We start from the raw sequence: 25,502 nt of genomic DNA, 5'->3' as shown, positions 1-25,502 counted from the left end.
ACATGCATTTGAATGGGAAACTCGCCTGAAAAAAAGTATAGGTTTTCATTATGTGAATAATTTTAAAATCTTAGCTCAAACGGCTGCAAAACCTGTTTGCCCAGCACGGAGATATTGAGTTTTATAAGATAAAGCCATGAACATGTTTGTCTGAGTCTTCTATCAAAAGTTACAGCGATTTATATGAAGTTGTTCAAAAACGCTTTCTTTCGCCAAGACAATGCGTTTCTCACTGTTACATGCATTTGAATGGGAAACTCACCCGAGACAAAGTATAGGTTTTCATTATGTGAATAATTTTAAAATCTTAGCTCAAACGGCTGCAAAACCTGTTTGCCCAGCACGGAGATATTGAGTTTTATAAGATAAAGCCATGAACATGTTTGTCTGAGTCTTCTATCAAAAGTTACAGCGATTTATATGAAGTTGTTCAAAAACGCTTTCTTTCGCCAAGACAATGCGTTTCTCACTGTTACATGCATTTGAATGGGAAACTCACCCGAGACAAAGTATAGGTTTTCATTATGTGAATAATTTTAAAATCTTAGCTCAATCGGCTGCAAAACCTGTTTGCCCAGCACGGAGATATTGAGTTTTATAAGATAAAGCCATGAACATGTTTGTCTGAGACCTCTATCAAAAGTTACAGCGATTTATATGAAGTTGTTCAAAAACGCTTTATTTCGCCAAGACAGTGTGTTTCTCACTGTTACATGCATTTGAATGGGAAACTCGCCTGAAACAAAGTATAGGTTTTCATTATGTGAATAATTTTAAAATCTTAGCTCAAACGGCTGCAAAACCTGTTTGCCCAGCACGGAGATATTGAGTTTTATAAGATAAAGCCATGAACATGTTTGTCTGAGTCTTCTATCAAAAGTTACAGCGATTTATATGAAGTTGTTCAAAAACGCTTTCTTTCGCCAAGACAATGCGTTTCTCACTATTACATGCATTTGAATGGGAAACTCACCCGAGACAAAGTATAGGTTTTCATTATGTGAATAATTTTAAAATCTTAGCTCAAACGGCTGCAAAACCTGTTTGCCCAGCACGGAGATATTGAGTTTTATAAGATAAAGCCATAAACATGTTTGTCTGAGTCTTCTATCAAAAGTTACAGCGATTTATATGAAGTTGTTCAAAAACGCTTTCTTTCGCCAAGACAATGCGTTTCTCACTGTTACATGCATTTGAATGGGAAACTCGCCCGAGACAAAGTATAGGTTTTCATTATGTGAATAATTTTTAAATCTTAGCTCAATCGGCTGCAAAACCTGTTTGCCCAGCACGGAGATATTGAGTTTTATAAGATAAAGCCATGAACATGTTTGTCTGAGACCGCTATCAAAAGTTACAGCGATTTATATGAAGTTGTTCAAAAACGCTTTATTTCGCCAAGACAGTGTGTTTCTCACTGTTACATGCATTTGAATGGGAAACTCGCCTGAAACAAAGTATAGGTTTTCATTATGTGAATAATTTTAAAATCTTAGCTCAAACGGCTGCAAAACCTCTTTCTTTCGCCAAGACAATGCGTTTCTCACTGTTACATGCATTTGAATGGTAAACTCGCCCGAGACAAAGTATAGGTTTTCATTATGTGAATAATTTTAAAATCTTAGCTCAAACGGCTGCAAAACCTGTTTGCCCAGCACGGAGATATTGAGTTTTATAAGATAAAGCCATAAACATGTTTGTCTGAGTCTTCTATCAAAAGTTACAGCGATTTATATGAAGTTGTTCAAAAACGCTTTCTTTCGCCAAGACAATGCGTTTCTCACTGTTACATGCATTTGAATGGGAAACTCGCCTGAAAAAAAGTATAGGTTTTCATTATGTGAATAATTTTAAAATCTTAGCTCAAACGGCTGCAAAACCTGTTTGCCCAGCACGGAGATATTGAGTTTTATAAGATAAAGCCATGAACATGTTTGTCTGAGTCTTCTATCAAAAGTTACAGCGATTTATATGAAGTTGTTCAAAAACGCTTTCTTTCGCCAAGACAATGCGTTTCTCACTGTTACATGCATTTGAATGGGAAACTCACCCGAGACAAAGTATAGGTTTTCATTATGTGAATAATTTTAAAATCTTAGCTCAAACGGCTGCAAAACCTGTTTGCCCAGCACGGAGATATTGAGTTTTATAAGATAAAGCCATAAACATGTTTGTCTGAGTCTTCTATCAAAAGTTACAGCGATTTATATGAAGTTGTTCAAAAACGCTTTATTTCGCCAAGACAGTGTGTTTCTCACTGTTACATGCATTTGAATGGGAAACTCGCCTGAAACAAAGTATAGGTTTTCATTATGTGAATAATTTTAAAATCTTAGCTCAAACGGCTGCAAAACCTCTTTCTTTCGCCAAGACAATGCGTTTCTCACTGTTACATGCATTTGAATGGTAAACTCGCCCGAGACAAAGTATAGGTTTTCATTATGTGAACAATTTTAAAATCTTAGCTCAAACGGCTGCAAAACCTGTTTGCCCAACACGGAGATATTGAGTTTTATATTATAAAGCCATAAACATGTTTGTCTGAGTCTTCTATCAAAAGTTACAGCGATTTATATGAAGTTGTACGAAAATGCTTTCTTTCGCCAAGACAGTGTTTCTCACTGTTACATGCATTTGAATGGGAAACTCACCCGAGACAAAGTATAGGTTTTCATTATGTGAATAATTTTAAAATCTTAGCTCAAACGGCTGCAAAACCTGTTTGCCCAGCACGGAGATATTGAGTTTTATAAGATAAAGCCATGAACATGTTTGTCTGAGTCTTCTATCAAAAGTTACAGCGATATGAAGTTGTTCAAAAACGCTTTATTTCGCCAAGACAATGCGTTTCTCACTGTTACATGCATTTGAATGGGAAACTCACCCGAGACAAAGTATAGGTTTTCATTATGTGAATAATTTTAAAATCTTAGCTCAAACGGCTGCAAAACCTGTTTGCCCAGCACGGGGATATTGAGTTCTATAAGATAAAGCCATAAACATGTTTGTCTGAGTCCTCTATCAAAAGTTACAGCGATTTATATGAAGTTGTTCAAAAACGCTTTCTTTCGCCAAGACAATGCGTTTCTCACGGTTACATGCATTTGAATGGGAAACTCGCCTCAGACAAAGTATAGGTTTTCATTATGTGAATAATTTTAAAATCTTAGCTCAAACGGCTGCAAAACCTGTTTGCCCAGCACGGAGATATTGAGTTTTATAAGATAAAGCCATAAACATGTTTGTCTGAGTCTTCTATCAAAAGTTACAGCGATTTATATGAAGTTGTTCAAAAACGCTTTCTTTCGCCAAGACAATGCGTTTCTCACTGTTACATGCATTTGAATGGGAAACTCGCCTGAAACAAAGTATAGGTTTTCATTATGTGAATAATTTTAAAATCTTAGCTCAAACGGCTGCAAAACCTGTTTGCCCAGCACGGAGATATTGAGTTTTATAAGATAAAGCCATAAACATGTGTGTCTGAGTCTTCTATCAAAAGTTACAGCGATTTATATGAAGTTGTTCAAAAACGCTTTCTTTCGCCAAGACAATGCGTTTCTCACTGTTACATGCATTTGAATGGGAAACTCGCCTGAAAAAAAGTATAGGTTTTCATTATGTGAATAATTTTAAAATCTTAGCTCAAACGGCTGCAAAACCTGTTTGCCCAGCACGGAGATATTGAGTTTTATAAGATAAAGCCATGAACATGTTTGTCTGAGTCTTCTATCAAAAGTTACAGCGATTTATATGAAGTTGTTCAAAAACGCTTTCTTTCGCCAAGACAATGCGTTTCTCACGGTTACATGCATTTGAATGGGAAACTCGCCTCAGACAAAGTATAGGTTTTCATTATGTGAATAATTTTAAAATCTTAGCTCAAACGGCTGCAAAACCTGTTTGCCCAGCACGGAGATATTGAGTTTTATAAGATAAAGCCATGAACATGTTTGTCTGAGTCTTCTATCAAAAGTTACAGCGATTTATATGAAGTTGTTCAAAAACGCTTTCTTTCGCCAAGACAATGCGTTTCTCACTGTTACATGCATTTGAATGGGGAACTCACCCGAGACAAAGTATAGGTTTTCATTATGTGAATAATTTTAAAATCTTAGCTCAAACGGCTGCAAAACCTGTTTGCCCAGCACGGAGATATTGAGTTTTATAAGATAAAGCCATAAACATGTTTGTCTGAGTCTTCTATCAAAAGTTACAGCGATTTATATGAAGTTGTTCAAAAACGCTTTCTTTCGCCAAGACAGTGTGTTTCTCACTGTTACATGCATTTGAATGGGAAACTCGCCTGAAACAAAGTATAGGTTTTCATTATGTGAATAATTTTAAAATCTTAGCTCAAACGGCTGCAAAACCTCTTTCTTTCGCCAAGACAATGCGTTTCTCACTGTTACATGCATTTGAATGGTAAACTCGCCCGAGACAAAGTATAGGTTTTCATTATGTGAACAATTTTAAAATCTTAGCTCAAACGGCTGCAAAACCTGTTTGCCCAACACGGAGATATTGAGTTTTATATTATAAAGCCATAAACATGTTTGTCTGAGTCTTCTATCAAAAGTTACAGCGATTTATATGAAGTTGTACGAAAATGCTTTCTTTCGCCAAGACAGTGTTTCTCACTGTTACATGCATTTGAATGGGAAACTCACCCGAGACAAAGTATAGGTTTTCATTATGTGAATAATTTTAAAATCTTAGCTCAAACGGCTGCAAAACCTGTTTGCCCAGCACGGAGATATTGAGTTTTATAAGATAAAGCCATGAACATGTTTGTCTGAGTCTTCTATCAAAAGTTACAGCGATATGAAGTTGTTCAAAAACGCTTTATTTCGCCAAGACAATGCGTTTCTCACTGTTACATGCATTTGAATGGGAAACTCACCCGAGACAAAGTATAGGTTTTCATTATGTGAATAATTTTAAAATCTTAGCTCAAACGGCTGCAAAACCTGTTTGCCCAGCACGGGGATATTGAGTTCTATAAGATAAAGCCATAAACATGTTTGTCTGAGTCCTCTATCAAAAGTTACAGCGATTTATATGAAGTTGTTCAAAAACGCTTTCTTTCGCCAAGACAATGCGTTTCTCACGGTTACATGCATTTGAATGGGAAACTCGCCTCAGACAAAGTATAGGTTTTCATTATGTGAATAATTTTAAAATCTTAGCTCAAACGGCTGCAAAACCTGTTTGCCCAGCACGGAGATATTGAGTTTTATAAGATAAAGCCATAAACATGTGTGTCTGAGTCTTCTATCAAAAGTTACAGCGATTTATATGAAGTTGTTCAAAAACGCTTTCTTTCGCCAAGACAATGCGTTTCTCACTGTTACATGCATTTGAATGGGAAACTCGCCTGAAAAAAAGTATAGGTTTTCATTATGTGAATAATTTTAAAATCTTAGCTCAAACGGCTGCAAAACCTGTTTGCCCAGCACGGAGATATTGAGTTTTATAAGATAAAGCCATGAACATGTTTGTCTGAGTCTTCTATCAAAAGTTACAGCGATTTATATGAAGTTGTTCAAAAACGCTTTCTTTCGCCAAGACAATGCGTTTCTCACTGTTACATGCATTTGAATGGGAAACTCACCCGAGACAAAGTATAGGTTTTCATTATGTGAATAATTTTAAAATCTTAGCTCAAACGGCTGCAAAACCTGTTTGCCCAGCACGGAGATATTGAGTTTTATAAGATAAAGCCATGAACATGTTTGTCTGAGTCTTCTATCAAAAGTTACAGCGATTTATATGAAGTTGTTCAAAAACGCTTTCTTTCGCCAAGACAATGCGTTTCTCACGGTTACATGCATTTGAATGGGAAACTCACCCGAGACAAAGTATAGGTTTTCATTATGTGAATAATTTTAAAATCTTAGCTCAAACGGCTGCAAAACCTGTTTGCCCAGCACGGAGATATTGAGTTTTATAAGATAAAGCCATAAACATGTTTGTCTGAGTCTTCTATCAAAAGTTACAGCGATTTATATGAAGTTGTTCAAAAACGCTTTCTTTCGCCAAGACAATGCATTTCTCACTGTTACATGCATTTGAATGGGAAACTCGCCTGAGACAAAGTATAGGTTTTCATTATGTGAATAATTTTTAAATCTTAGCTCAATCGGCTGCAAAACCTGTTTGCCCAGCACGGAGATATTGAGTTTTATAAGATAAAGCCATGAACATGTTTGTCTGAGACCTCTATCAAAAGTTTCAGCGATTTATATGAAGTTGTTCAAAAACGCTTTATTTCGCCAAGACAGTGTGTTTCTCACTGTTACATGCATTTGAATGGGAAACTCGCCTGAAACAAAGTATAGGTTTTCATTATGTGAATAATTTTAAAATCTTAGCTCAAACGGCTGCAAAACCTCTTTCTTTCGCCAAGACAATGCGTTTCTCACTGTTACATGCATTTGAATGGGAAACTCGCCCGAGACAAAGTATAGGTTTTCATTATGTGAATAATTTTTAAATCTTAGCTCAATCGGCTGCAAAACCTGTTTGCCCAGCACGGAGATATTGAGTTTTATAAGATAAAGCCATGAACATGTTTGTCTGAGACCTCTATCAAAAGTTACAGCGATTTATATGAAGTTGTTCATAAACGCTTTATTTCGCCAAGACAGTGTGTTTCTCACTGTTACATGCATTTGAATGGGAAACTCGCCTGAAACAAAGTATAGGTTTTCATTATGTGAATAATTTTAAAATCTTAGCTCAAACGGCTGCAAAACCTCTTTCTTTCGCCAAGACAATGCGTTTCTCACTGTTACATGCATTTGAATGGTAAACTCGCCCGAGACAAAGTATAGGTTTTCATTATGTGAACAATTTTAAAATCTTAGCTCAAACGGCTGCAAAACCTGTTTGCCCAACACGGAGATATTGAGTTTTATATTATAAAGCCATAAACATGTTTGTCTGAGTCTTCTATCAAAAGTTACAGCGATTTATATGAAGTTGTACGAAAATGCTTTCTTTCGCCAAGACAGTGTTTCTCACTGTTACATGCATTTGAATGGGAAACTCACCCGAGACAAAGTATAGGTTTTCATTATGTGAATAATTTTAAAATCTTAGCTCAAACGGCTGCAAAACCTGTTTGCCCAGCACGGAGATATTGAGTTTTATAAGATAAAGCCATGAACATGTTTGTCTGAGTCTTCTATCAAAAGTTACAGCGATATGAAGTTGTTCAAAAACGCTTTATTTCGCCAAGACAATGCGTTTCTCACTGTTACATGCATTTGAATGGGAAACTCACCCGAGACAAAGTATAGGTTTTCATTATGTGAATAATTTTAAAATCTTAGCTCAAACGGCCAAGACATTGTGATTCTCACTGTTACATGCATTTGAATGGGAAACTCGCCTCAGACAAAGTATAGGTTTTCATTATGTGAATAATTTTAAAATCTTAGCTCAAATGGCTGCCCAGCACGGGGATATTGAGTTCTATAAGATAAAGCCATGAACATGTTTGTCTGAGTCTTCTATCAAAAGTTACAGCGATTTATATGAAGTTGTACAAAAACGCTTTCTTTCGCCAAGACAGTGTGTTTCTCACTGTTACATGCATTTGAATGGGAAACTCGCCTGAAACAAAGTATAGGTTTTCATTATGTGAATAATTTTAAAATCTTAGCTCAAACGGCTGCAAAACCTGTTTGCCCAGCACGGAGATATTGAGTTTTATAAGATAAAGCCATAAACATGTGTGTCTGAGACCTCTATCAAAAGTTACAGCGATTTATATGAAGTTGTTCAAAAACGCTTTATTTCGCCAAGACAATGCGTTTCTCACTGTTACATGCATTTGAATGGGAAACTCGCCTGAAAAAAAGTATAGGTTTTCATTATGTGAATAATTTTAAAATCTTAGCTCAAACGGCTGCAAAACCTGTTTGCCCAGCACGGAGATATTGAGTTTTATAAGATAAAGCCATAAACATGTGTGTCTGAGTCTTCTATCAAAAGTTACAGCGATTTATATGAATTTGTTCAAAAATGCTTTCTTTCGCCAAGACAATGCGTTTCTCACTGTTACAAGCACATATTTTCTCTGCTTTGTCTAACCTCTGCAGAGCCTCTGTCAAGAAAAACATATCTGTAAGCATAAAACAAATACACATTTCATAACACGTCACTGGACAAACCTCGGTCAGTTGATTTCCTCTGTGCAGTGCAGACGAACATCAGTCAGCAAGTCAAGGCTGTGAGATGGACTGGTGTCCTTTGTGACTCTGCTGGTTCTTCTGAGGAAACACCACCGTCTCTCCACACCGTCACCATCTGTGAGCACAAACTGCTGCTCTGCCAGCATGTAGGAATCACATATCACACACACAGGGGTGAAGAAACATTAGAGCTCAACTTTGGATACTTTTAGATCTAAACAGATCAAACTAGCTCTTAGTTTCAACAATCAGTGAGCAGACAAACAATGATACCATACTGATTCTATATGAATACAATATGGTATTTTCAATACAGGTGTCAAATTAATTTATTAAAACTAATACAGATATATGTATATATTTTTTTTTTGATAAATTCGTTTGCTAAATTATAAGAATATATATATTTTTTTCATTTAACTATTGCAACTGAAAGAAATTAAATATTGAACAAAAATATATTGTCACATTCTGAGCATGCTCAGCATGCTGAAAGACTTGAAGTTGCTACAGATTTTAAGAAGTGATAATTATAGGGAAAAAACTTCTCTTTTTCTTCTGTTTAATCAAACATTTGATGCCTTAGATGTCTCAGTCCTATAGACTACAACTAAGCTGAAGCTTGGATTTGGCTGCAGGTGCCCCTGTACATCCTTCTCAGCAGCACACATGTGGGTACCATTTAATCACACTTCTTCCTGAGCTTTGCTTCATCACAAGACCAAAGGTGGCATCCCGTGTCACAGTCTTATCATCATCCAGAAGAAACATTTGAAGAAACATCATGGAGAAGAAACATTTACGCGCCTCCTGGTTTTGCTTTCTGATCCTGCAAAAAGACTGAGGACAACAAAGCCCAGAGAACACGAGATACACAACATCCAACATTCAGACTCAACAGCCTCCATAAATGAAGAGCACCAGGTTGGTTCAGTTATAGTAGATATGAGCATACTTCACATTACTGGGTATGAATAATAATCAAGAGACAAACTTTGAAGATGCAGAGCATGATGTCCCATCATCAGACTGTAAACAAACATCCACCAGGCTTCTTTGTTGGATCTCCTATCAGGGATCAGTAGCGTGTATTAACCTGTGGATCAGCAGTCACTGAAATATTACTGTTTCAGATAAGAAATCTAGCACATAAAAGCCAGGGTAGGAGGGATCTCTGCAAACTGACTTACCTCTGCAAGTGTGAAGCTCAACAAAAATCTGACTCTCCAGTCACTGACAAACAAAAACCTCCAGCTGGGAGATAGAAAACGCTGTCTGGGTCTTGCTGGATGTTGCTGGTCAGAGTCCACACATTAGCAGAGTGCTTCTTGGTCCCACTGACCCATGTGGACAGTGACTGTGGAGAACTGTTCTGGAAAACATAAAAGAGAATTAAAATAACAAAAAGCCAAAGAGGATTTCCACAAAGACTATCTTGGAATCAGCAATCAAAAAAAAACACTGGTTCATATTTCAATTAAATATGAACAGATTCCTTAAATGTACGCAGTTCAGATCTGATTTAATTTAATTTCCTTCACACAGCACATTCGTCCAGGCTGACAGGTAAACATAGAATTAATCTCAGGTAACATGACTCATAGTAGAGATTCAGTAAGAAAGATTGCAGGCTCTAATATTATTACCACACAATCCAAGGACACACCAACAGCTCAGATTTCTAGAACTATTTAAACAAATGTCTTTTGAATATTCAATTCAGTGGGGTGGGGGGTGTCGTGGAATTTTTTAAATAAAGTCTGCAACACAGAAAGAGCTGTGATCAAGCTATTTATTACTGCGCACAGGAGAGCAAACACACATCAAACATTACAGTTCAGTCATGTCAGCTCTGCCACAGAAGTTGTGCTCCTACTCCTTTATGCATTCCAAGGAAGAGGGAGGAAGTTACAAACTGATCCTACCACACTTCACGTGTCTCGCTATGAAACCTAACGGATCAGTGGTTATGCTGTTTTGTGCCCTTGGCCTTATCAGCACCTGTAAAGGGAGTTGTTTTCTCAAACTGCTGAAGTAAGTTCATCTAGTTTTAGAACCTTTCACTGAACAGTCTATAACAGTGTCATAAGCACTTAAATACTTTAAATGAGAATAACAGAAAATTTCTATTACAGGAGCTAGAGCCTGTCCCAGTAGTCATAGGTAGAGCACACCTGGACAGGTCACCAGTCTGTCAGAGGACTAACACAGATGCAGCCTGACTCAATCCTAAATGTTCAGCACACAGAGACACAGAGGTGCTGTTTAAAGTTTAGTGTTAACTTGAGTCACTGATCATTTGCAGTATTACAGAGTCTGGCAGTCTTTGCATGATGTCCACGTCACTGTACGTTTCTAGCTGACTCTCAGGTGTGACAGGTGTGCCAGCAGGAAAGAGTAATAATAGCCTGCATCCTGAGGTTTTTCATGCAGGATTAAAGGAGCCAGGCTTTGTTCACACAGCTAGGATTGTATTTTACATTGACCCTGGGTCAGTATAAGTATCATACAGTTTAAACGAAGCACTGAAACTTGCACATATTTATTACAGATGCACTGAAGCTAATCGAGATATTTGCTGTCAATCTGTGGCTGCGATTAAACAGTTTACTGGAAACTTTATTAACTAGTAACTTCGTCAGTCATAACAGAAGCTAATATTTCTGTGCTAACATCGTTTAAACAGTAACAGCTTTACTCCAATATAAGCTAACGTTTACACCGTAACTTTAAGCTAGCACCATAAAGACGGTAAAACACGTAATAACATCTACAAATGCATCTTAAAGCTGTTATATTAGCACTCGGTGTATTACTAACATAAGCACATTAACATTATTGACACTCGCTGACTTTTAATAGTCGTTCTATAAATGCTGTCCGTTTAAACGGTCTTACCTGTAAACACTGCTGTATCCACCGGATTCCAGCCAGAGTGAATTCTGGAGTCTTCCCACGCTCCTGTTAGTGATCCTCCATCTGGATGGATGATAACAACCTTCTGAACAATCTAGCAGGAGCTGGTCCATATCTATGGGACTGATTTGTGCTAATAACGCCCAATTGTATGGACTGATAACAGCCGAAGCGGGTGAATAAAGTCACCCAGTCGCTAGCTGTGCCATTACCCAACATACACCAGCACAATATTAGGCACAGCACCACGATAGACATTTTCAGTGGTTTTGAATGCAGGACATGGTTATCTTACCTTGTAAAATGCATGACAATAAAACAGCTAACCACCATAAAATGGTATTGTGTGTGTATGTGCATGTGTGTGCGTGTGTGTGTGTGTGTGTGTGAGAGAGAGAGAGAGAGAGAGAGAGAGAGAGGGGGGGGGGGGGGGGGGGGGGGAGAGATCAAAGGCGTGCGTTTATGTTTTTTCTTGATCAAGAGTGTGCCTCCTCTCTCTTATTGGATATGGTGTAGCATGTTTATTCAGGTGCACCTTTGAAGTCTATGAGAATACTTTGCAGCCTGGTCTGAGTGGTCATTTCTGCACAGACACAATGAAGCGTGCACTCAGTTTAGAGGAGGCTGTTGCTGCAGTTTTGCACTCTCCACAAGCAGTGGAGATACTTCTGACAGCGAAGAAGAATTTTTGCCAGGCACCGAGGAGCTTTGCAGCTCATGTGCGGAGGAGGAGAAGGAGAAGGAGGAAGAAGAGCAGGAGGAAGAGACAAGACTGGAGGATGGCCAGTGGAGATCTAAAAATGGAGAAATCATGTGGCAACCCACACATGAAGAGGTCCTGCCATTTTTTCCTCCTCCCATTTTAACCCCAGGACCAACCCATTATGCAATTCATAGGATCAGCAGCCCTGTGTGCACTTTCCATCTTTTTTTTGCAGAGGACATTATGCAGCTAATCCTGCATTTCACCAACCTGCAGGGCAACAGGTCAGTAAAAGACTGGAAGGACATAGATGAGGAGGAGTTGCAGGCTTACATGGGGCTTGTGATGCTGGCTGGCCTGTACAGGTCTCACATGAAACGACAACAAGCCTGTGGGATGGGGAGACAGGGCTCTTCTGTTTCCTGCTACCATGTCAAAAAAAAAGATTTGAGCAAATTAATCGGGCAGTAAGATTCGATAATCGTCTCTCCCGTCCAGGTCGCTACAAGGGGGATATGGCTGTGGTTTCCTACATCCCCAAGCAAAGAAAAAATGTTGTCTTATTGGGCACCAGGCACCGTGAGCTACAAGTCCAGGACTCTGGGAAGAGAAAGCCCCACATCATCCTGGATTATAACAAATCCAAAGGGGCTGTGGATCATCTGGACCAGGTAAGAACAATTATAAGTCATTTATTTGCCAAATTGTTTATCGTTTCTCATTGTCATAACTGATAAAGTCAGATAATGTGATTATGATAGTTTTGATATGAGATGATAGTTTTAGAATATGAGAGTTTTGATAGTTACAGATAGGAGGGGGGCCCACAGGCGGAAGGATCTATGAAGTTAATGAAAAAACTCTTTATTTCACCATGTTAGTGCGTTACTCGCTATTACATGCATTTGAATGGAGTTCTCGCCAGACGCAAAGTATAAGTTTTCATTATGTGAATAACTTGAAAATCTTATCTCAAACAGCTTTAAAACCTGTTTGCCCAGCACGGGGATATTGAGTTCTATAAGATAAAGCCATAAACATGCGCGAAAGAAAGCGTTTTTCATCAACTTCATAGATCTTGCTGTAACTTTTGATAGAAGACTCAGATACACATGTTTATGGCTTTATCTTATAGAACTCAAGGTCCCCGTGTTGGGAAAACAGGTTTCGCAGCTGTTTGACCTAAGATTTCCAAGTTATTCACATAATGAAAACCTATACTTTGTTTCGGTCGCGTTCCCCATTCAAATGCATGTAACAGTGAGAAACGCACTGTCTTGGCGAAAGAAAGCGTTTTTGTACAACTTCATATAAATAGCTGTAACTTTTGATAGAAGACTCGGATACACATGTTTATGGCTTTAACTTATAGAACTCAAGGTCCCCGTGCTGGGAAAAATGATTTTGCAGCTGTTTGAGCTAAGATTTCCAAGTTATTCACATAATGAAAACCTATACTTTGTTTCGGTCGAGTTCCCCATTCAAATGCATGTAACAGTGAGAAACGCATTGTCTTGGCGAAATAAAGCGTTTTTGAACAACTTCATATAAATCGCTGTAACTTTTGATAGAAGACTCAGACAAACATGTTTATGGCTTTATCTTATAAAACTCAATATCCCCGTGCTGGGCAAACAGGTTTTGCAGCCGTTTGAGCTAAGATTTTAAAATTATTCACATAATGAAAACCTATACTTTGTCTCGGGTGAGTTTCCCATTCAAATGCATGTAACAGTGAGAAACGCATTGTCTTGGCGAAAGAAAGCGTTTTTGAACAACTTCATATAAATCGCTGTAACTTTTGATAGAAGACTCAGACAAACATGTTCATGGCTTTATCTTATAAAACTCAATATCTCCGTGCTGGGCAAACAGGTTTTGCAGCCGTTTGAGCTAAGATTTTAAAATTATTCACATAATGAAAACCTATACTTTGTCTCGGGCGAGTTTCCCATTCAAATGCATGTAACAGTGAGAAACACACTGTCTTGGCGAAATAAAGCGTTTTTGAACAACTTCATATAAATCGCTGTAACTTTTGATAGAGGACTCAGAAACACGTTTATGGCTTTATCTTATAAAACTCAATATCTCCGTGCTGGGCAAACAGGTTTTGCAGCCATTTGAGCTAAGATTTTAAAATTATTCACATAATGAAAACCTATACTTTGTTTCAGGCGAGTTCCCCATTCAAATGCATGTAACAGTGAGAAACGCACTGTCTTGGCGAAAGAAAGCGTTTTTGTACAACTTCATATAAATAGCTGTAACTTTTGATAGAAGACTCGGATACACATGTTTATGGCTTTATCTTATAGAACTCAAGGTCCCCGTGCTGGGAAAAAAGGTTTTGCAGCTGTTTGAGCTAAGATTTCCAAGTTATACACATAATGAAAACCTATACTTTGTTTCGGTCGAGTTCCCCATTCAAATGCATGTAACAGTGAGAAACGCACTGTCTTGGCGAAAGAAAGCGTTTTTGTACAACTTCATATAAATAGCTGTAACTTTTGATAGAAGACTCGGATACACATGTTTATGGCTTTATCTTATAGAACTCAAGGTCCCCGTGCTGGGAAAAAAGGTTTTGCAGCTGTTTGAGCTAAGATTTCCAAGTTATACACATAATGAAAACCTATACTTTGTTTCGGTCGAGTTCCCCATTCAAATGCATGTAACAGTGAGAAACGCATTGTCTTGGCGAAAGAAAGCGTTTTTGGACAACTTCATATAAATCAATGTAACTTTTGATAGGAGACTCGGATACACATGTTTATGGCTTTATCTTATAGAACTCAAGATCCCCGTGCTGGGAAAAAGGGTTTTGCAACTGTTTGACCTAAGATTTTCAATTTATTCACATAATGAAAACCTATACTTTGTTTCGGTCGCGTTCCCCATTCAAATGCATGTAACAGTGAGAAACGCACTGTCTTGGCGAAATAAAGCGTTTTTCAACAACTTCATATAAATCGCTGTAACTTTTGATAGAAGACTCAGACAAACATGTTTATGGCTTTATCTTATAAAACTCAATATCCCCGTGCTGGGCAAACAGGTTTTGCAGCCGTTTGAGCTAAGATTTTAAAATTATTCACATAATGAAAACCTATACTTTGTCTCGGGTGAGTTTCCCATTCAAATGCATGTAACAGTGAGAAACGCATTGTCTTGGCGAAAGAAAGCGTTTTTGAACAACTTCATATAAATCGCTGTAACTTTTGATAGAAGACTCAGACAAACATGTTCATGGCTTTATCTTATAAAACTCAATATCTCCGTGCTGGGCAAACAGGTTTTGCAGCCGTTTGAGCTAAGATTTTAAAATTATTCACATAATGAAAACCTATACTTTGTCTCGGGCGAGTTTCCCATTCAAATGCATGTAACAGTGAGAAACACACTGTCTTGGCGAAATAAAGCGTTTTTGAACAACTTCATATAAATCGCTGTAACTTTTGATAGAGGACTCAGAAACACATGTTTATGGCTTTATCTTATAAAACTCAATATCTCCGTGCTGGGCAAACAGGTTTTGCAGCCATTTGAGCTAAGATTTTAAAATTATTCACATAATGAAAACCTATACTTTGTTTCAGGCGAGTTCCCCATTCAAATGCATGTAACAGTGAGAAACGCACTGTCTTGGCGAAAGAAAGCGTTTTTGTACAACTTCATATAAATAGCTGTAACTTTTGATAGAAGACTCGGATACACATGTTTATGGCTTTTTCTTATAGAACTCAAGGTCCCCGTGCTGGGAAAACAGGATTTGCAGCTGTTTGAGCTAAGATTTTCAAGTTATACACATAATGAAAACCTATACTTTGTTTCGGTCGAGTTCCCCATTCAAATGCATGTAACAGTGAGAAACGCACTGTCTTGGCGAAAGAAAGCGTTTTTGTACAACTTCATATAAATAGCTGTAACTTTTGATAGAAGACTCGGATACACATGTTTATGGCTTTTTCTTATAGAACTCAAGGTCCCCGTGCTGGGCAAACAGGTTTTGCAGCCGTTTGAGCTAAGATTTTAAAATTATTCACATAATGAAAACCTATACTTTGTCTCGGGTGAGTTTCCCATTCAAATGCATGTAACAGTGAGAAACGCATTGTCTTGGCGAAAGAAAGCTTTTTGAACAACTTCATATAAATCGCTGTAACTTTTGATAGAGGACTCAGAAACACATGTTTATGGCTTTATCTTATAAAACTCAATATCTCCGTGCTGGGCAAACAGGTTTTGCAGCCATTTGAGCTAAGATTTTAAAATTATTCACATAATGAAAACCTATACTTTGTTTCAGGCGAGTTCCCCATTCAAATGCATGTAACAGTGAGAAACGCACTGTCTTGGCGAAAGAAAGCGTTTTTGTACAACTTCATATAAATAGCTGTAACTTTTGATAGAAGACTCGGATACACATGTTTATGGCTTTTTCTTATAGAACTCAAGGTCCCCGTGCTGGGAAAATAGGATTTGCAGCTGTTTGAGCTAAGATTTTCAAGTTATACACATAATGAAAACCTATACTTTGTTTCGGTCGAGTTCCCCATTCAAATGCATGTAACAGTGAGAAACGCACTGTCTTGGCGAAAGAAAGCGTTTTTGTACAACTTCATATAAATAGCTGTAACTTTTGCTAGAAGACTCGGATACACATGTTTATGGCTTTATCTTATAGAACTCAAGGTCCCCGTGCTGGGAAAAAAGGTTTTGCAGCTGTTTGAGCTAAGATTTCCAAGTTATACACATAATGAAAACCTATACTTTGTTTCGGTCGAGTTCCGCATTCAAATGCATGTAACAGTGAGAAACGCACTGTCTTGGCGAAAGAAAGCGTTTTTGTACAACTTCATATAAATAGCTGTAACTTTTGATAGAAGACTCGGATACACATGTTTATGGCTTTTTCTTATAGAACTCAAGGTCCCCGTGCTGGGCAAACAGGTTTTGCAGCCGTTTGAGCTAAGATTTCCAAATTATTCACATAATGAAAACCTATACTTTGTGTCGGTCGAGTTCCCCATTCAAATGCATGTAACAGTGAGAAACGCATTGTCTTGGCGAAAGAAAGCGTTTTTGGACAACTTCATATAAATCAATGTAACTTTTGATAGGAGACTCGGATACACATGTTTATGGCTTTATCTTATAGAACTCAAGATCCCCGTGCTGGGAAAAAGGGTTTTGCAACTGTTTGACCTAAGATTTTCAATTTATTCACATAATGAAAACCTATACTTTGTTTCGGTCGCGTTCCCCATTCAAATGCATGTAACAGTGAGAAACGCACTGTCTTGGCGAAAGAAAGCGTTTTTGTACAACTTCATATAAATAGCTGTAACTTTTGATAGAAGACTCGGATACACATGTTTATGGCTTTAACTTATAGAACTCAAGGTCCCCGTGCTGGGAAAAATGATTTTGCAGCTGTTTGAGCTAAGATTTCCAAGTTATTCACATAATGAAAACCTATACTTTGTTTCGGTCGAGTTCCCCATTCAAATGCATGTAACAGTGAGAAACGCATTGTCTTGGCGAAATAAAGCGTTTTTGAACAACTTCATATAAATCGCTGTAACTTTTGATAGAGGACTCAGACAAACATGTTTATGGCTTTATCTTATAAAACTCAATATCCCCGTGCTGGGCAAACAGGTTTTGCAGCCGTTTGAGCTAAGATTTTAAAATTATTCACATAATGAAAACCTATACTTTGTCTCGGGTGAGTTTCCCATTCAAATGCATGTAACAGTGAGAAACGCATTGTCTTGGCGAAATAAAGCGTTTTTGAACAACTTCATATAAATCGCTGTAACTTTTGATAGAGGACTCAGAAACACATGTTTATGGCTTTATCTTATAAAACTCAATATCTCCGTGCTGGGCAAACAGGTTTTGCAGCCGTTTGAGCTAAGATTTTAAAATTATTCACATAATGAAAACCTATACTTTGTCTCGGGTGAGTTTCCCATTCAAATGCATGTAACAGTGAGAAACGCATTGTCTTGGCGAAAGAAAGCGTTTTTGAACAACTTCATATAAATCGCTGTAACTTTTGATAGAAGACTCAGACAAACATGTTCATGGCTTTATCTTATAAAACTCAATATCTCCGTGCTGGGCAAACAGGTTTTGCAGCCGTTTGAGCTAAGATTTTAAAATTATTCACATAATGAAAACCTATACTTTGTTTCGGGCGAGTTCCCCATTCAAATGCATGTAACAGTGAGAAATGCACTGTCTTGGCGAAAGAAAGCGTTTTTGTACAACTTCATATAAATAGCTGTAACTTTTGCTAGAAGACTCGGATACACATGTTTATGGCTTTATCTTATAGAACTCAAGGTCCCCGTGCTGGGAAAAAAGGTTTTGCAGCTGTTTGAGCTAAGATTTCCAAGTTATACACATAATGAAAACCTATACTTTGTTTCGGTCGAGTTCCCCATTCAAATGCATGTAACAGTGAGAAACACACTGTCTTGGCGAAATAAAGCGTTTTTGAACAACTTCATATAAATCGCTGTAACTTTTGATAGAGGACTCAGAAACACATGTTTATGGCTTTATCTTATAAAACTCAATATCTCCGTGCTGGGCAAACAGGTTTTGCAGCCATTTGAGCTAAGATTTTAAAATTATTCACATAATGAAAACCTATACTTTGTTTCAGGCGAGTTCCCCATTCAAATGCATGTAACAGTGAGAAACGCACTGTCTTGGCGAAAGAAAGCGTTTTTGTACAACTTCATATAAATAGCTGTAACTTTTGCTAGAAGACTCGGATACACATGTTTATGGCTTTTTCTTATAGAACTCAAGGTCCCCGTGCTGGGAAAACAGGATTTGCAGCTGTTTGAGGTAAGATTTCCAAGTTATACACATAATGAAAACCTATACTTTGTTTCGGTCGAGTTCCCCATTCAAATGCATGTAACAGTGAGAAACGCATTGTCTTGGCGAAATAAAGCGTTTTTGAACAACTTCATATAAATCGCTGTAACTTTTGATAGAAGACTCAGACAAACATGTTTATGGCTTTATCTTATAAAACTCAATATCCCCGTGCTGGGCAAACAGGTTTTGCAGCCGTTTGAGCTAAGATTTCCAAATTATTCGTATAATGAAAACCTATACTTTGTGTCGGTCGAGTTCCCCATTCAAATGCATGTAACAGTGAGAAACGCACTGTCTTGGCGAAAGAAAGCGTTTTTGTACAACTTCATATAAATAGCTGTAACTTTTGATAGAAGACTCGGATACACATGTTTATGGCTTTAACTTATAGAACTCAAGGTCCCCGTGCTGGGCAAACAGGTTTTGCAGCCGTTTGAGCTAAGATTTTAAAATTATTCACATAATGAAAACCTATACTTTGTCTCGGGTGAGTTTCCCATTCAAATGCATGTAACAGTGAGAAACGCATTGTCTTGGCGAAAGAAAGCGTTTTTGAACAACTTCATATAAATCGCTGTAACTTTTGATAGAGGACTCAGAAACACATGTTTATGGCTTTATCTTATAAAACTCAATATCTCCGTGCTGGGCAAACAGGTTTTGCAGCCATTTGAGCTAAGATTTTAAAATTATTCACATAATGAAAACCTATACTTTGTTTCAGGCGAGTTCCCCATTCAAATGCATGTAACAGTGAGAAACGCACTGTCTTGGCGAAAGAAAGCGTTTTTGTACAACTTCATATAAATAGCTGTAACTTTTGCTAGAAGACTCGGATACACATGTTTATGGCTTTATCTTATAGAACTCAAGGTCCCCGTGCTGGGAAAAAAGGTTTTGCAGCTGTTTGAGCTAAGATTTCCAAGTTATACACATAATGAAAACCTATACTTTGTTTCGGTCGAGTTCCCCATTCAAATGCATGTAACAGTGAGAAACGCACTGTCTTGGCGAAAGAAAGCGTTTTTGTACAACTTCATATAAATAGCTGTAACTTTTGATAGAAGACTCGGATACACATGTTTATGGCTTTTTCTTATAGAACTCAATATCCCCGTGCTGGGCAAACAGGTTTTGCAGCCGTTTGAGCTAAGATTTTAAAATTATTCACATAATGAAAACCTATACTTTGTCTCGGGCGAGTTTCCCATTCAAATGCATGTAACAGTGAGAAACGCATTGTCTTGGCGAAAGAAAGCGTTTTTGAACAACTTCATATAAATCGCTGTAACTTTTGATAGAAGACTCAGACAAACATGTTCATGGCTTTATCTTATAAAACTCAATATCTCCGTGCTGGGCAAACAGGTTTTGCAGCCGTTTGAGCTAAGATTTTAAAATTATTCACATAATGAAAACCTATACTTTGTTTCGGGCGAGTTCCCCATTCAAATGCATGTAACAGTGAGAAATGCACTGTCTTGGCGAAAGAAAGCGTTTTTGTACAACTTCATATAAATAGCTGTAACTTTTGCTAGAAGACTCGGATACACATGTTTATGGCTTTATCTTATAGAACTCAAGGTCCCCGTGCTGGGAAAAAAGGTTTTGCAGCTGTTTGAGCTAAGATTTCCAAGTTATACACATAATGAAAACCTATACTTTGTTTCGGTCGAGTTCCCCATTCAAATGCATGTAACAGTGAGAAACACACTGTCTTGGCGAAATAAAGCGTTTTTGAACAACTTCATATAAATCGCTGTAACTTTTGATAGAGGACTCAGAAACACATGTTTATGGCTTTATCTTATAAAACTCAATATCTCCGTGCTGGGCAAACAGGTTTTGCAGCCATTTGAGCTAAGATTTTAAAATTATTCACATAATGAAAACCTATACTTTGTTTCAGGCGAGTTCCCCATTCAAATGCATGTAACAGTGAGAAACGCACTGTCTTGGCGAAAGAAAGCGTTTTTGTACAACTTCATATAAATAGCTGTAACTTTTGCTAGAAGACTCGGATACACATGTTTATGGCTTTATCTTATAGAACTCAAGGTCCCCGTGCTGGGAAAAAAGGTTTTGCAGCTGTTTGAGCTAAGATTTCCAAGTTATACACATAATGAAAACCTATACTTTGTTTCGGTCGAGTTCCCCATTCAAATGCATGTAACAGTGAGAAACGCATTGTCTTGGCGAAATAAAGCGTTTTTGAACAACTTCATATAAATCGCTGTAACTTTTGATAGAAGACTCAGACAAACATGTTTATGGCTTTATCTTATAAAACTCAATATCCCCGTGCTGGGCAAACAGGTTTTGCAGCTGTTTGAGCTAAGATTTTAAAATTATTCACATAATGAAAACCTATACTTTGTCTCGGGTGAGTTTCCCATTCAAATGCATGTAACAGTGAGAAACGCATTGTCTTGGCGAAAGAAAGCGTTTTTGAACAACTTCATATAAATCGCTGTAACTTTTGATAGAAGACTCAGACAAACATGTTCATGGCTTTATCTTATAAAACTCAATATCTCCGTGCTGGGCAAACAGGTTTTGCAGCCGTTTGAGCTAAGATTTTAAAATTATTCACATAATGAAAACCTATACTTTGTCTCGGGCGAGTTTCCCATTCAAATGCATGTAACAGTGAGAAACACACTGTCTTGGCGAAATAAAGCGTTTTTGAACAACTTCATATAAATCGTTGTAACTTTTGATAGAGGACTCAGAAACACATGTTTATGGCTTTATCTTATAAAACTCAATATCTCCGTGCTGGGCAAACAGGTTTTGCAGCCATTTGAGCTAAGATTTTAAAATTATTCACATAATGAAAACCTATACTTTGTTTCAGGCGAGTTCCCCATTCAAATGCATGTAACAGTGAGAAACGCACTGTCTTGGCGAAAGAAAGCGTTTTTGTACAACTTCATATAAATAGCTGTAACTTTTGATAGAAGACTCGGATACACATGTTTATGGCTTTTTCTTATAGAACTCAAGGTCCCCGTGCTGGGAAAACAGGATTTGCAGCCGTTTGAGCTAAGATTTTAAAATTATTCACATAATGAAAACCTATACTTTGTCTCGGGCGAGTTTCCCATTCAAATGCATGTAACAGTGAGAAACGCATTGTCTTGGCGAAATAAAGCGTTTTTGAACAACTTCATATAAATCGCTGTAACTTTTGATAGAAGACTCAGACAAACATGTTTATGGCTTTATCTTATAAAACTCAATATCCCCGTGCTGGGCAAACAGGTTTTGCAGCTGTTTGAGCTAAGATTTTAAAATTATTCACATAATGAAAACCTATACTTTGTCTCGGGTGAGTTTCCCATTCAAATGCATGTAACAGTGAGAAACGCATTGTCTTGGCGAAAGAAAGCGTTTTTGAACAACTTCATATAAATCGCTGTAACTTTTGATAGAAGACTCAGACAAACATGTTCATGGCTTTATCTTATAAAACTCAATATCTCCGTGCTGGGCAAACAGGTTTTGCAGCCGTTTGAGCTAAGATTTTAAAATTATTCACATAATGAAAACCTATACTTTGTCTCGGGCGAGTTTCCCATTCAAATGCATGTAACAGTGAGAAACACACTGTCTTGGCGAAATAAAGCGTTTTTGAACAACTTCATATAAATCGTTGTAACTTTTGATAGAGGACTCAGAAACACATGTTTATGGCTTTATCTTATAAAACTCAATATCTCCGTGCTGGGCAAACAGGTTTTGCAGCCATTTGAGCTAAGATTTTAAAATTATTCACATAATGAAAACCTATACTTTGTTTCAGGCGAGTTCCCCATTCAAATGCATGTAACAGTGAGAAACGCACTGTCTTGGCGAAAGAAAGCGTTTTTGTACAACTTCATATAAATAGCTGTAACTTTTGATAGAAGACTCGGATACACATGTTTATGGCTTTTTCTTATACAACTCAAGGTCCCCGTGCTGGGAAAACAGGATTTGCAGCTGTTTGAGCTAAGATTTTCAAGTTATACACATAATGAAAACCTATACTTTGTTTCGGTCGAGTTCCCCATTCAAATGCATGTAACAGTGAGAAACGCACTGTCTTGGCGAAAGAAAGCGTTTTTGTACAACTTCATATAAATAGCTGTAACTTTTGCTAGAAGACTCGGATACACATGTTTATGGCTTTATCTTATAGAACTCAAGGTCCCCGTGCTGGGAAAAAAGGTTTTGCAGCTGTTTGAGCTAAGATTTCCAAGTTATACACATAATGAAAACCTATACTTTGTGTCGGTCGAGTTCCCCATTCAAATGCATGTAACAGTGAGAAACGCATTGTCTTGGCGAAAGAAAGCGTTTTTGGACAACTTCATATAAATCAATGTAACTTTTGATAGGAGACTCGGATACACATGTTTATGGCTTTATCTTATAGAACTCAAGATCCCCGTGCTGGGAAAAAGGGTTTTGCAACTGTTTGACCTAAGATTTTCAATTTATTCACATAATGAAAACCTATACTTTGTTTCGGTCGCGTTCCCCATTCAAATGCATGTAACAGTGAGAAACGCACTGTCTTGGCGAAAGAAAGCGTTTTTGTACAACTTCATATAAATAGCTGTAACTTTTGATAGAAGACTCGGATACACATGTTTATGGCTTTAACTTATAGAACTCAAGGTCCCCGTGCTGGGAAAAATGATTTTGCAGCTGTTTGAGCTAAGATTTCCAAGTTATTCACATAATGAAAACCTATACTTTGTGTCGGTCGAGTTCCCCATTCAAATGCATGTAACAGTGAGAAACGCATTGTCTTGGCGAAAGAAAGCGTTTTTGGACAACTTCATATAAATCAATGTAACTTTTGATAGGAGACTCGGATACACATGTTTATGGCTTTATCTTATAGAACTCAAGATCCCCGTGCTGGGAAAAGGGGTTTTGCAACTGTTTGACCTAAGATTTTCAATTTATTCACATAATGAAAACCTATACTTTGTTTCGGTCGCGTTCCCCATTCAAATGCATGTAACAGTGAGAAACGCATTGTCTTGGCGAAAGAAAGCATTTGTGAACAACTTCATATAAATCGCTGTAACTTTTGATAGAAGACTCAGACAAACATGTTTATGGCTTTATCTTATAAAACTCAATATCCCCGTGCTGGGCAAACAGGTTTTGCAGCCGTTTGAGCTAAGATTTTAAAATTATTCACATAATGAAAACCTATACTTTGTCTCGGGTGAGTTTCCCATTCAAATGCATGTAACAGTGAGAAACGCATTGTCTTGGCGAAAGAAAGCGTTTTTGAACAACTTCATATAAATCGCTGTAACTTTTGATAGAAGACTCAGACAAACATGTTCATGGCTTTATCTTATAAAACTCAATATCTCCGTGCTGGGCAAACAGGTTTTGCAGCCGTTTGAGCTAAGATTTTAAAATTATTCACATAATGAAAACCTATACTTTGTCTCGGGCGAGTTTCCCATTCAAATGCATGTAACAGTGAGAAACACACTGTCTTGGCGAAATAAAGCGTTTTTGAACAACTTCATATAAATCGCTGTAACTTTTGATAGAGGACTCAGAAACACATGTTTATGGCTTTATCTTATAAAACTCAATATCTCCGTGCTGGGCAAACAGGTTTTGCAGCCATTTGAGCTAAGATTTTAAAATTATTCACATAATGAAAACCTATACTTTGTTTCAGGCGAGTTCCCCATTCAAATGCATGTAACAGTGAGAAACGCACTGTCTTGGCGAAAGAAAGCGTTTTTGTACAACTTCATATAAATAGCTGTAACTTTTGATAGAAGACTCGGATACACATGTTTATGGCTTTTTCTTATAGAACTCAAGGTCCCCGTGCTGGGAAAACAGGATTTGCAGCTGTTTGAGCTAAGATTTTCAAGTTATACACATAATGAAAACCTATACTTTGTTTCGGTCGAGTTTCCCATTCAAATGCATGTAACAGTGAGAAACGCACTGTCTTGGCGAAAGAAAGCGTTTTTGTACAACTTCATATAAATAGCTGTAACTTTTGCTAGAAGACTCGGATACACATGTTTATGGCTTTATCTTATAGAACTCAAGGTCCCCGTGCTGGGAAAAAAGGTTTTGCAGCTGTTTGAGCTAAGATTTCCAAGTTATACACATAATGAAAACCTATACTTTGTTTCGGTCGAGTTCCCCATTCAAATGCATGTAACAGTGAGAAACGCACTGTCTTGGCGAAAGAAAGCGTTTTTGTACAACTTCATATAAATAGCTGTAAGTTTTGATAGAAGACTCGGATACACATGTTTATGGCTTTTTCTTATAGAACTCAAGGTCCCCGTGCTGGGAAAACAGGTTTTGCAGCCGTTTGAGCTAAGATTTTAAAATTATTCACATAATGAAAACCTATACTTTGTCTCGGGTGAGTTTCCGATTCAAATGCATGTAACAGTGAGAAACGCATTGTATTGGCGAAATAAAGCGTTTTTGAACAACTTCATATAAATCGCTGTAACTTTTGATAGAAGACTCAGACAAACATGTTTATGGCTTTATCTTATAAAACTCAATATCCCCGTGCTGGGCAAACAGGTTTTGCAGCCGTTTGAGCTAAGATTTTAAAATTATTCACATAATGAAAACCTATACTTTGTCTCGGGTGAGTTTCCCATTCAAATGCATGTAACAGTGAGAAACGCATTGTCTTGGCGAAAGAAAGCGTTTTTGAACAACTTCATATAAATCGCTGTAACTTTTGATAGAAGACTCAGACAAACATGTTCATGGCT

At 37.5% G+C, this 25,502-nt stretch overlaps 1 long non-coding RNA gene across 1 annotated transcript; it reads right to left on the bottom strand.

Annotated features, from left to right (window-relative positions):
- Positions 1-8,821: 8,821 nt before the first annotated feature.
- LOC143417127 (uncharacterized) lies at positions 8,822-11,277 on the bottom strand. Its single transcript, XR_013097345.1, has 3 exons — positions 11,100-11,277; positions 9,392-9,573; positions 8,822-9,297 (listed from the first exon to the last, which is right to left on the bottom strand). It is a non-coding gene; the product is annotated as an uncharacterized LOC143417127 (long non-coding RNA).
- Between the last annotated feature and the right edge of the window lie 14,225 nt (positions 11,278-25,502).

Source organism: Maylandia zebra, linkage group LG3 (genome assembly GCF_041146795.1).
Source record: "Maylandia zebra isolate NMK-2024a linkage group LG3, Mzebra_GT3a, whole genome shotgun sequence".
In the NCBI taxonomy this organism is placed as follows: Eukaryota; Metazoa; Chordata; class Actinopteri; order Cichliformes; family Cichlidae; genus Maylandia; species Maylandia zebra.
The sequence above is the reverse complement of the archived record's forward strand: the minus strand, read 5'-3'. Positions and strand labels throughout refer to the sequence as shown.